Source organism: Nicotiana attenuata, chromosome 3 (genome assembly GCF_001879085.1).
Source record: "Nicotiana attenuata strain UT chromosome 3, NIATTr2, whole genome shotgun sequence".
In the NCBI taxonomy this organism is placed as follows: Eukaryota; Viridiplantae; Streptophyta; class Magnoliopsida; order Solanales; family Solanaceae; genus Nicotiana; species Nicotiana attenuata.
Window position 1 is genome coordinate 21,344,062 of NC_031991.1, and position 10,568 is coordinate 21,354,629.

A 10,568-nucleotide genomic window follows, 5' to 3' on the forward strand; every position below is an offset into this window, starting at 1 on the left:
GTTTTGTATTTTTTACGAGGAGGATCTGCGGGGTTCTTCTAATGTGATTGACGAAGGGATTTTATATTCAGTAATAAGGTAAGTTCTATTTTGTTTATTTTTCCCTTTATTTATTCAATTTGGGTATTATTCTTCTCATTCTATTAAATTTTATACTAGCAACTTTTTTGGATCTTCTTCTATTTCTTCCTTGGTGCTAATTCTTTGTATATCTGTTCGATTTCCTTTTCTTTTTCTTAAAGAAACTTCTTTCAGGCAATTCCTTGGCAAGAATAAAATCAAATTTTCTTTTCTGGTGTGCCTATGCTCCGTAGACTCCCGGTAATTGATTTTTCTTAACTTTTTTGCTTTGTTCATCATACACACACACAAAAACACACACACACACACACATATATATACATATATGTTCGTTTTTATGTATTTAATAGTGAGTCATTTTGGAAATGAAATAAATTTTTATTTTTGTTGACTAGAAAGATGATACATGTTCTGCCGTACAATAGTGGAGCAGAAATGCTCTGTTTGCAATATATGTTCTCATGATCTCCTATTAATGAAATTTTGATGTCTTTCAATGCATTATGATAGTGGGAGATTAAAGTCGAGTCTCAATCTAACTATATATGCATAGATGTAGGCACGTTAGATATAATTATATGCTTTAGCATTGCAGAATGTGCTCAATAGGATATAGTTGAAGCTTTACCCTCTTGTGGCCAAGCTCCTAAGACAAAAGATGAAAAATATGACATCTTTATGTTTGGAAATAATCTAACTGAGTTAGACCACAATCATAAACATGTTCGTTTCTCAATAAGCATGATCATTATTTTTATAGCTTGTATACCCCAATTTGCTTTGTTTTATAATTGCTTGAACAAATCACAATAGTGAAAGTCGACTGCCACAAATAAAAAGCTTTACAATTTAAGTCAGAAAGACATTGCACAACTCTTTGCTCCTTGACTTGCTGCTTACGAAACTTTATGCAATTAATTCTACAGCTTTGAAGATATGTTGACGAAGGAGCTTCTTTTTTTTAAGTATCCAATGCCACACATTGTTTAGAGGCAATCGACTTTGACTAGACCCCTTTCTGTAATTATTTTTTTGCATTGCTTTTTTCTTACATTATAAATTGTTCAAATAGCGGAGAAGCAAGCTTGGATGTCAGTTAGCTTCATTTTTTAAGTATCCAACGTCACACATTGTTTAGAGGTAATCGAATTGCTTTTTCCTGAAATTATACATTGTTCAAAAAGTGGAGAAGCAATCTTGGATGTCAGATAAAGAATTTGAAAGAAAGATACTGGATTAAATCCTATGTGCATTGTGAAATTTTAATTTAAGCGTCAACAGATCTGAAATTTGGTTCAGCATATGGGTGGAGAGGTTCAAATTGTTCACTTTGAATAAGTTTGAGATCTACTAAGTTTAATATCAACAAATTCTTGGCCTTCATATTAAAATTCCAATAAAGGGTAAACATTCTGAAATTGGATTGTGTATTGATCAAGTAGGTTCTATTAGCCTATTATTTAGAGAAATCTATGAAAATTCTTATGATTTTTTCTCAGTTCCGTTAACTAGATTATGGCACCACAAAATTTGAAATAAACCAACAACTTCTTTAACATCTCAACAGTACCACTTTTTTAAAAAAAAAAATTCACATTATCATTTAATATCTCTGATTGCTAAAATTATTGTACTACACGGCAACAAACTCCTACGAGGTAATTTTTAAAGCATTTCTTTAGGACAAATATAAAGTCGACACAAAAAGTCATCGATATTCAACTGTTTCGTAGGCCATACATAGTTCTCTTATCTTGGTATTTTGTTCTTTGAGATCTGAAATGAAAGATTTAGGATAAGTTCCTTTTGATGTCTAACAGAGTGCCGACTTAGTATTAATCTTCTTCGATAATTTGCAACCATAATGGTCTCTTTAGTCTTTTATTAATCATAAAAACCATTCTATTAAAACACATGACACAATTTTATCAGTTAATAAATTTGGTGCATTTGGTCAGTAGTTATCATTCATATCTCTCTGTATTTTTTTTGTTTTTTTTGTTAGAGGCCTTTTCACACTTTTCAGTATTTATTCTCGACTTGAAGGTACACATGATGAGCTCATAAAGTTATGTATTGTTGAAGTCGCAACTAAAGAGCAAGAAGCTCATTTAATTAGAATTTCCTCAACTCAGGTAATATCTAATGCTCTCTTTGTTGATACTGGTTGCTTTCAATATACTATCTTGACAAAACATCTTAAAATATTTTAATTGTTCCCAACATTGTCCCATGCGCCTTAACATTTGCAACTTTGAAAGTTGCTTCCATTGATCCTGCTAGGCTAATGACAATTGAAAGCCCTGCCCAAAATCCATTTTTCTTTCTATAGATTTATCCAAAAAATTAGCAATGGCTAATGTGAGAGAGAACATTTGAAAGCTGTCATGAACCTTTTGTTATTTTTGGTTAATGACAAGTAGCTGCTTCATGTTTTCCTCAATAGTATGTCTTGATGATATTCAAATACATGTCTCTCTTTAATATACACACAAGTGATCTTTCTCAACATCATATTCAAATACATGTCTCTCTTTAATTTAATAACATCAATTGGTGCATTGGATCTGAAGAAATTCTATACCATGTTACTATTTACATATTCCTTTGTCCTTTAAAGACTCTTGGTGAAAACCAGTCGTTTGAGGTTCGATGTGTGCCTTAGATATGTGGCATTGATATCTCTTTGTGAAACGTGTGCTTTAAGCACCATAATAGGCTGATTGAAAATGCACGTTTGTTTTCGTGCATCTACTTTTCTCTCGCAAGCTTATACAGTCCATTAGAAACACTTGCTTAACATTTTCAAACTGATAAGTTTGTCAAGTCCTTATCCTTAAAGGAAAAACATGACAAATCTTACAGCTTTTGGCATATAGTAGTAGCACAAAATATGAGACAATTATATATTTGGAGAAAGTATGCAAAAACTTTAGGACAAGAGTAAAATTAGCTTTAGTACAATATTCATTCAACAAAGTTGGTATGTATTTTGATTTCCTTTATGTTAAAATAAAGTTGTATTGATTTAAAAAATTTCTGATACCCTTTAGTTGGCATAAGTCGAAAACACTTCTATTTCATTTCTTGATCTTGAGAAGCATGAGACATCCATTACGTGATGGTCAAGAGCAAGAACTAGAACTGTCAAAGTAAATTTGGATCACGTCAATTCTATAAGTAATTAATTTCACTAACATTTTTGTTTCTTCATGCAGATAGGCCAAGGTTTTCTTAAGAATGGTAAAGCCCAAAAATTTGCTTTATAGTATTGGCTAGAAGTATGCATGCTATCTGTCTTGATTTTCTCTTTGTTTGAAACACACGATATGTTCGATTATGTATATAAATATGAAGAGCAACAAGACCCAACATATTCAACGAAACGATGAATAACAAAATCAGATTTCTTTCATGCTCCTTTGTGTCCACCGTATTGTTCAAGTAAAATTTTCTTCTTTTTATTTTTATTCTCCGCACAACGGGCGGGTACAAACACTAGTGTATTTCAACAAGTATAGATATTCACTTGACAAACTGTAGAGTATGGGATGACAAACGCAAACAACTACATATGTCTACCGGACTATTCTGCCTATTTAAATTTAGGCAATTAACTGTAGTACTACATATTAATTAGAGTAAAATATGATCTGAAGAACAGTAATTTATAATACACCCGTGATTCTCCATCATTTAATATAACTTGACTCTCTTAATCATCGAATTATTTTATGAACATATAACAGTACAATTCTCCACACTTGTATCAAACGGTCAAGACTTGAAGGAGCAGGTGGAATATCTACCTATGAGCTAATAAGGTCGCGTTTTGACTGCTCCATGGGAAATCAATTAATAAACTAAATTTAATTATTGTTTTAAATTCTCTGCATTATGATATTAATTATTGTAATATAGATATATAACATCGTTATTCTCTTGTCCTGAGAAATAGTTCTTGTTTTGTTTGTATTCATAGCAGTTGAACTCCCTATTGATATTATTCAAAATTGGCTCCCAAGTAAGGACTGTCTATTTTGCTGGGAATGTGGGACTTGATTCCAGAACTGTGTCCCACTTTGGTAACTATTTGCCTAAGTTCCTATGCGGGATGATAATAGCCGTAAAAATTATTGTGTATGCATTTTTGAATTTGCTATCTTGTTCTATTTCAACTTTTATATTTATATCAGCTAATTAATTTGTGTACGTATTATCATTTCCTTTTACATTGGATAAATGCAAAGTTGATAACATATTAAAAATTTGGGTCAAATTTTGTCGGGTTGAGCTATGTCCCATTGTTTAGCCCATCTTGCCCAAATCCATTTTGATCCAAGTGAACTTTAGGTTGGATTGAGCATTGACCCATTTATTAGTTCACCCCATTTTGACCAGCCTAAACTCAGCCCAAACAGCCTATTTGTTATTCCTACTATCAACATCTAATTTCAACATTCTTCATCTTCTTAGTTTTGCACACACACATCCCCTCCTACACCCCTCCTCCTTTATTTTTAATGAAGATTTTTTCATTTATAGCATGGTTAGCCAAACTTCTAAAATTATTTTGCGGATATTGGAGCGCTTACATCAATCAAGGTGATCTATTGTGATGATAATCTCAAGGCTTCAGCTTTGGAGATTAAGGAAGAAGTAGAAGAAACTTCAGGATGTGACAATCTCAAGGTCTATATTTTTCCACATTACTCTAGGTATGTCTTTCTTTTTACTTTTTAATTTTTTTCCTGATAATTCAATTTATGAGTTTAATTCATTATGTTATAGTTGTTATAACTGCAGAATATGTTTATATCTTTATGTTATGTACACTAATCCAAACATATCGTTATTGTTGTTAAAAAAAGGGAACAAAAAGAAAAAGAAGAGGAATATGAAGAGGAAGAGAAAGAAGTAGAAGAAGAAGCAGTATCAGAAGTAGAAGCAGAAGAAAAAGACACAGGAGAAGAAGAAGCAGCAACTGCAAAAGGAAAAGCAGAAGAAGATACAAAAGAAGCAGCAACAGCACCAGAAGTAGAAGCAGAAGAAAAAGAGAAGGGAGAAGAAGAAGAAGCGGCAGAAGTAGAAGTAGCAGTAGGGGCAGAAGTAGAAGCAGAAGAAAAAGAGAAAGGAGAAGAAGAAGCAGAAGAAGATAAAAAAGAAGAAGCAGAAGAAAAAGATAAGGGAGAAGAAGAAGAAGCAGCGGCAGCGGCAGAAGTAGAAGCAGAAGAAAAAGAAAAAGAAGAAGAAGAAGCAGAACTAAAAGCAGAAGAAAAAGAGAAGGGAGAAGAAGAAGCAGCAACAGCAAGAGTAGAAGTAGAAGCAGAAGCAGAAAAGAAAGAGGATGAAGAAGAAGAGGAGGAGGAGGAGGAGGAGAAGGAAGAAGATGACAAAGTTACAGAGCTATCAGTGTCATCATTTAAGACTTTCAATCTTGGTTTTACGCTTTTCCTTTTTCTTCTCTTATTCTTTTAGTCGCATAAATATAAGAAATAGTCCACATAACTTACTTATTAAGAAATCTAGAAATTATAAAAGTTGTTAAGACATTTTTCCCATTCATGTTTATTCTCTGTAAAGCACCGTAACATTTTGAGCTAATTTTGCAACACGAGGTGGATCCTGGTTTGGCCTTGAATAGACCCCTACTTTGGTAGAATATAGGCTACTATATTTAAAGCAATGGATTGCCATAGCTTGTACATTGTAAAGACATTCTTGAATATTACTACTAATCTAGTGCTGAAGCTTCCATGAAGGTTTGTGTACCCCATCCATCATGTCAATTATGATCTTTGAGTTCATCTCCAGTATGACTTGTGCCATGTTGTTAGTGTAGTAGTTGATCTTTTCTGAGAAGGCAAGCACCATTAATCCACCTTCCCTTCTGATTATGCCTCTCGCTCCTGCTTGCTTCCCTATGTAATGAAAATAGGAAGGATCTTGCGTAAGGTAGCTTGCATAGAACTGTTGTACTGATGCACCCACCAGCTCCAAGAAGGGTTCTAATCTTGATAGAATCCAACCTGATGCCCATAGCATTTGCAGAGTAGGTCCACACTCTCTTAATTGTCACATTTTCAATCAGTAAGTGCATTTGAAAATAATATTTTGACTAAATCTAGATAAAGTGAAGTTTTTTCTTCAGAATCCTCCAACCGAGGAAAGCTTTAAAAGGAATTCCTTTGTGCCATAGCCTAGAAAAGGTGTCATTTTTATTTTTCTGTCCAATCTCTCTAGCAGAAGAACAAATGAACTACCCATCAGAACTAAATCCCAATCATTGATTGTCTGCATAAGTGCGAGAGATATGAATCTGTTCTATGTGACTTTGCATTTAGGATGGACTATCTTAGACAATTTGTTGGAGTTCCATCTACTGTCCTGAGTGCATTCCTTGACCTTAATCTCTCCTGATCTATCTCCAGGTTGTAGTACAAGAGCTAAAGGACCAAGTCCTGTCCAGTTGTGCCGCCAAAACAATAAATTTCCTTTATTAACTTTCCATATCATATATGGCTAAGCCTTCTTCCTACTATCCAGCAGCTTTTTGCAGCTCTATGATTGAGTAGTGCTCCATTTCTATCAATGATATTGGTTCTTAGCCAGTACTTTACCATGATGAATGAAGCCCGTAGACTATGGCGAGTCCTCAGTCTACACCATCCTTTCTTAGCAAATAGCCTTGTATCTTAGAAAGGGAATCAAATCCAACTCCCGCCTCATCCTTAAGGTAGTATAATTTGTTCCATGAGCTCGAATGGTACTTATTATTTTCCTCATCTTCTCCCCAAAATAACTTTGCTAAGTATTTTTTTCATATGGTTTAAAACAATTTTTGGAGGAGAGATAGCAGCCAATAAGCAGGGGCAGAGTCATGGGAAGCGGTGTCACATGACATCGCTTCGTTGGAAATTTTTAATAAGTATATGTATGTAGATAAGCAAAACCAAGTTATTTCACGTAAAATTGAATAAATGACACCATTTGAGAAAATAAGCACTTAGTGATTGCTAGTTAGACGCTACAAATTTTGACTAGAGGTCCAGAGTTTAAACCGTGCTAAGAACAAGCTTATGTTTTTATCATTTTGGAGACTTTCCTTATTAAGAAATAATTATGTTTTAGTGAGGCTTGAACCACTGACTTCTAATTGCCTTATTCCCTTCTATCCATACACCATCTTTATTCTTGATCCTGTGAAGTGTGGGTCTCTTTCCCTTATGCTTGATAATACCATTAAAGTATTTGGTATAGGAGTCACCCTCCTCACTCCGCTAGATATTAGCCTTTTGTTGAAGCAAATTGTCCTGAATGCCTAGTGTATTCATTAGTCAGTTTGTTTAGCTCCTGTCTATTATGATGATTGCTACTAGTATCCATCCTCTGTTCTTGCTTCAAAATCAATTCCTCAAACTGTACATTTTCAAAGATGTCTCCAATAGTATCCCTAAACCATGGACTCTATTCTTGTAATGACCCATCAGTTGTTTTGTGTAATTGCGCCATGTTACCCCTTTTTATGCTTCACACATGTCTATTTGTGATTTTACGACTTGCGAAATTGGTTAGTTTTGTTCCGGAAAGCTTTTGGGTTGGTTCGGATGTATACGGTCAAAATCAGGGGAGGTCGATTTTAAGGCTTCTATGGCATTTCAAGCCCGGCCTCGGTGGGATCGAAGCATAGTCCAAGGCTCGTCCCCGAAACACTCGCCTCGGCAGGGTATATCGAAGACTCATCATGGCGTGCCTCGAGGCAGCATGAAAATCCACGACCATCATGGAAAGGCAGGAAACCCCCGAGAGCACGTAATGAGGACTAATAGAGTCTGCGAGAAATAGTACAAATTCGTACTAAGCCATCATACAGTTGTACCAGTAGCATTTCCATGTCATTGTTAGACTTGTACCACGTTGGGATTCCCCCTCCTCCTATATAAAGGGGACCCTTGTCATTTTGTAACGACACGATATATTGAATTCAATACAACATTCTCTGCTCTCATCGCTAAAACAACTATTCTATACATTTATCGCTTATTCTCTCATTGTTCATTCATTGTTCATTTACTGTTCTTTATTTATTGCTCATTATTAACCGCAAAAAGCTATCTTTGAGGCCTCCATTATCATTGTTTCTCCATTAATTGTTCATTATTAACTACCCTAGCTGGACCTCGAAGCCCCTGTACCAGTCAGCTCGAGGCTCGGCGTTGTCACAGCTTTGGAATTGTATATCTTATTCTCTTTACTTACATTCAGTATCTATTGCCTAACAACTAGCATTGAAATAAATTGCATATTTTTAGAACCACAAAATCAAATATAATTGTTAATACCACTTTCAAGGTAAACAGTTTGGCGCCCACCGTGGGGCTAAAAATAATAGTGGTTGTTTTGGTGCTAGTTTTCTGAAAACACAAGTTATTCTTCACACTTTTTCTTGTCCAAGAATCTCTGATTTTAGGTCAAAATGTCTAACTCAGCAAATGCACGTGAAGACAACGGTATTGGGCTTCATGGAGAGAACGGTGCAGATGCCGGTGTACCATCGCGAAACCCAGGGGCGGCACCAGCACAAATCCCCATCGACGTAAGCTCACGTAACGCTGTGCATGTTGATGTAAGCTCTCATATCGACGGAAGTGTGCGCGGAGAGAACCAACATAAAGCACAGGGGACTCCAGTTCAAGAGGAAAGAGAAGTTAGCCTTCAAGTCATTTTTGAGATGTTACAAGTACAACAAGTGGCTATTGCTCAGCTACAAAGTCAAGAAAAAACTCCAAGCACAGCAGCATCGGAAACGGCTCCTCGAGTCGAGCAGGCACCAGAAAGATCGAGTAACAACGGGTCAGCAACAAACCCCGCTATTATGAAGATGCTCGAAGACCTCGCCAAAAGGATTGAATAAGGAGAAAAGAAGATAGAGGCTGACGATAAAAAGGTGGAGACTTACAACTCGAGGATCGATAAGATCCCGGGCGCACCTGCGATTCTGAAGGGCGTAGATTCAAAGAAGTTCATACAGAAACCATTCCCACCAAGTGCGGCTCCGAAGCCCATCCCGAAGAAATTCAGAATGCCCGATGTCTCGAAGTATAACGGGACCACGGACCCCAATGAGCCCATTACTGCTTACACTTGTGCTGTAAAAGGGAACGACTTAAAGGATGACGAAATCGAGTCCGTCTTATTGAAAAAATTTGGAGAAACACTGTCAAAGGGGGCTATGATGTGGTATCATAACCTACCCCCAAATTCAATAGATTCATTTTCCATGTTAGCAGACTCTTTTGCGAGGGCACACGCTGGTGCCATCAAGGCCGCCACCAGGAAGTCCGATGTCTTCAAAATCAAACAGAGAGAAAACGAGATGCTAAGGGAATTTGTATCCCGCTTGTAGATGGAGCAAATGGAGTTGCCACCGGTCTCCGATGACTGGGCAGTGTAGGCCTTCACTCAGGGCTTGAACGAACGAAGCACGGTAGACTCGAAGCAGCTAAACAAAATTTGATTGAGTATCCCGCCGTGACCTGGGCGGATGTGCACAACAGGTATCATTCGAAGATCAGGGTTGAAGACGACCAGTTAGGAGTCCCTTCAGGCTCAGTATATCCTAGCAGGCTTTTAGCAAAGGAACAAAGGTTTGCAGAAAGGGAGTCGAGACCAAACAAGGAAAAATACCAGCTGTATGTAGAAGATCAAAGAAATGCCCCGAAGCGTAATGTACCTCGAGGCGATCGAAGGACAGAGCGAGGTCAAATTTCCCGGGGACTCATTAGTAAAGCCGGGTTCGATAGGCATACTAGGCCGGTAGAGGCACCCCGGATATTCGAGTACAATTTCAATGTCAATGTCTCGGGCATCGTATCAGCCATAAGTAAAATCAAAGGTACAAGGTGGCCAAAACCCATACTGTCAGACCCTTCACAGAGGAAACCTAATTTGGTATGCAAATATTACGGCACTCACGGTCAGAGGACCGAGGATTCATACAGCTTCGAGAAGATGTAGCCCGACTGATCAGCGAAGGGCATCTTCGGGAGTTCCTCAGCGACCGAGCCAAAAACCATTTTCGGGAAAGAGAGGCGAAGAGAAAGAATGAACCAGAAGAACCACAACACGTCATCCACATGATCATTGGACGGGTCGACGCCCCACAGGGACCCGTTGTCAAGCGGACGAAAATATCCATCACCAGGGAAGAGCGGACTCGGAGTTACATACCGGAAGATACTCTCACATTCTGCGACGAAGACATCGAGACCTTGTCTTAGCCTCATAATAACGCACTGGTAATTTCTTTTCTTTTCAATAAATTTCAAATTAAACGTGTGCTCGTGGATCTAGGTAGCTCGGCCAACATAATCAGGTCGAGGGTGGTGGAGCAGCTTAGACTGCTCGACCAGGTCGTACCCGCCTCTCGAATCCTCAATGGATTCAACATGGCGAGCGAGACAACAAAAGGGGAGATCATCCTCCCG

The 10,568-nt window shown here is 37.3% G+C and overlaps 1 long non-coding RNA gene across 1 annotated transcript; it reads left to right on the forward strand.

Annotated features, from left to right (window-relative positions):
• On the forward strand, positions 1,119–3,395 carry LOC109224544. The gene is made up of 3 exons (XR_002067710.1): positions 1,119–1,221; positions 2,128–2,216; positions 3,300–3,395. It is a non-coding gene; the product is annotated as an uncharacterized LOC109224544 (long non-coding RNA).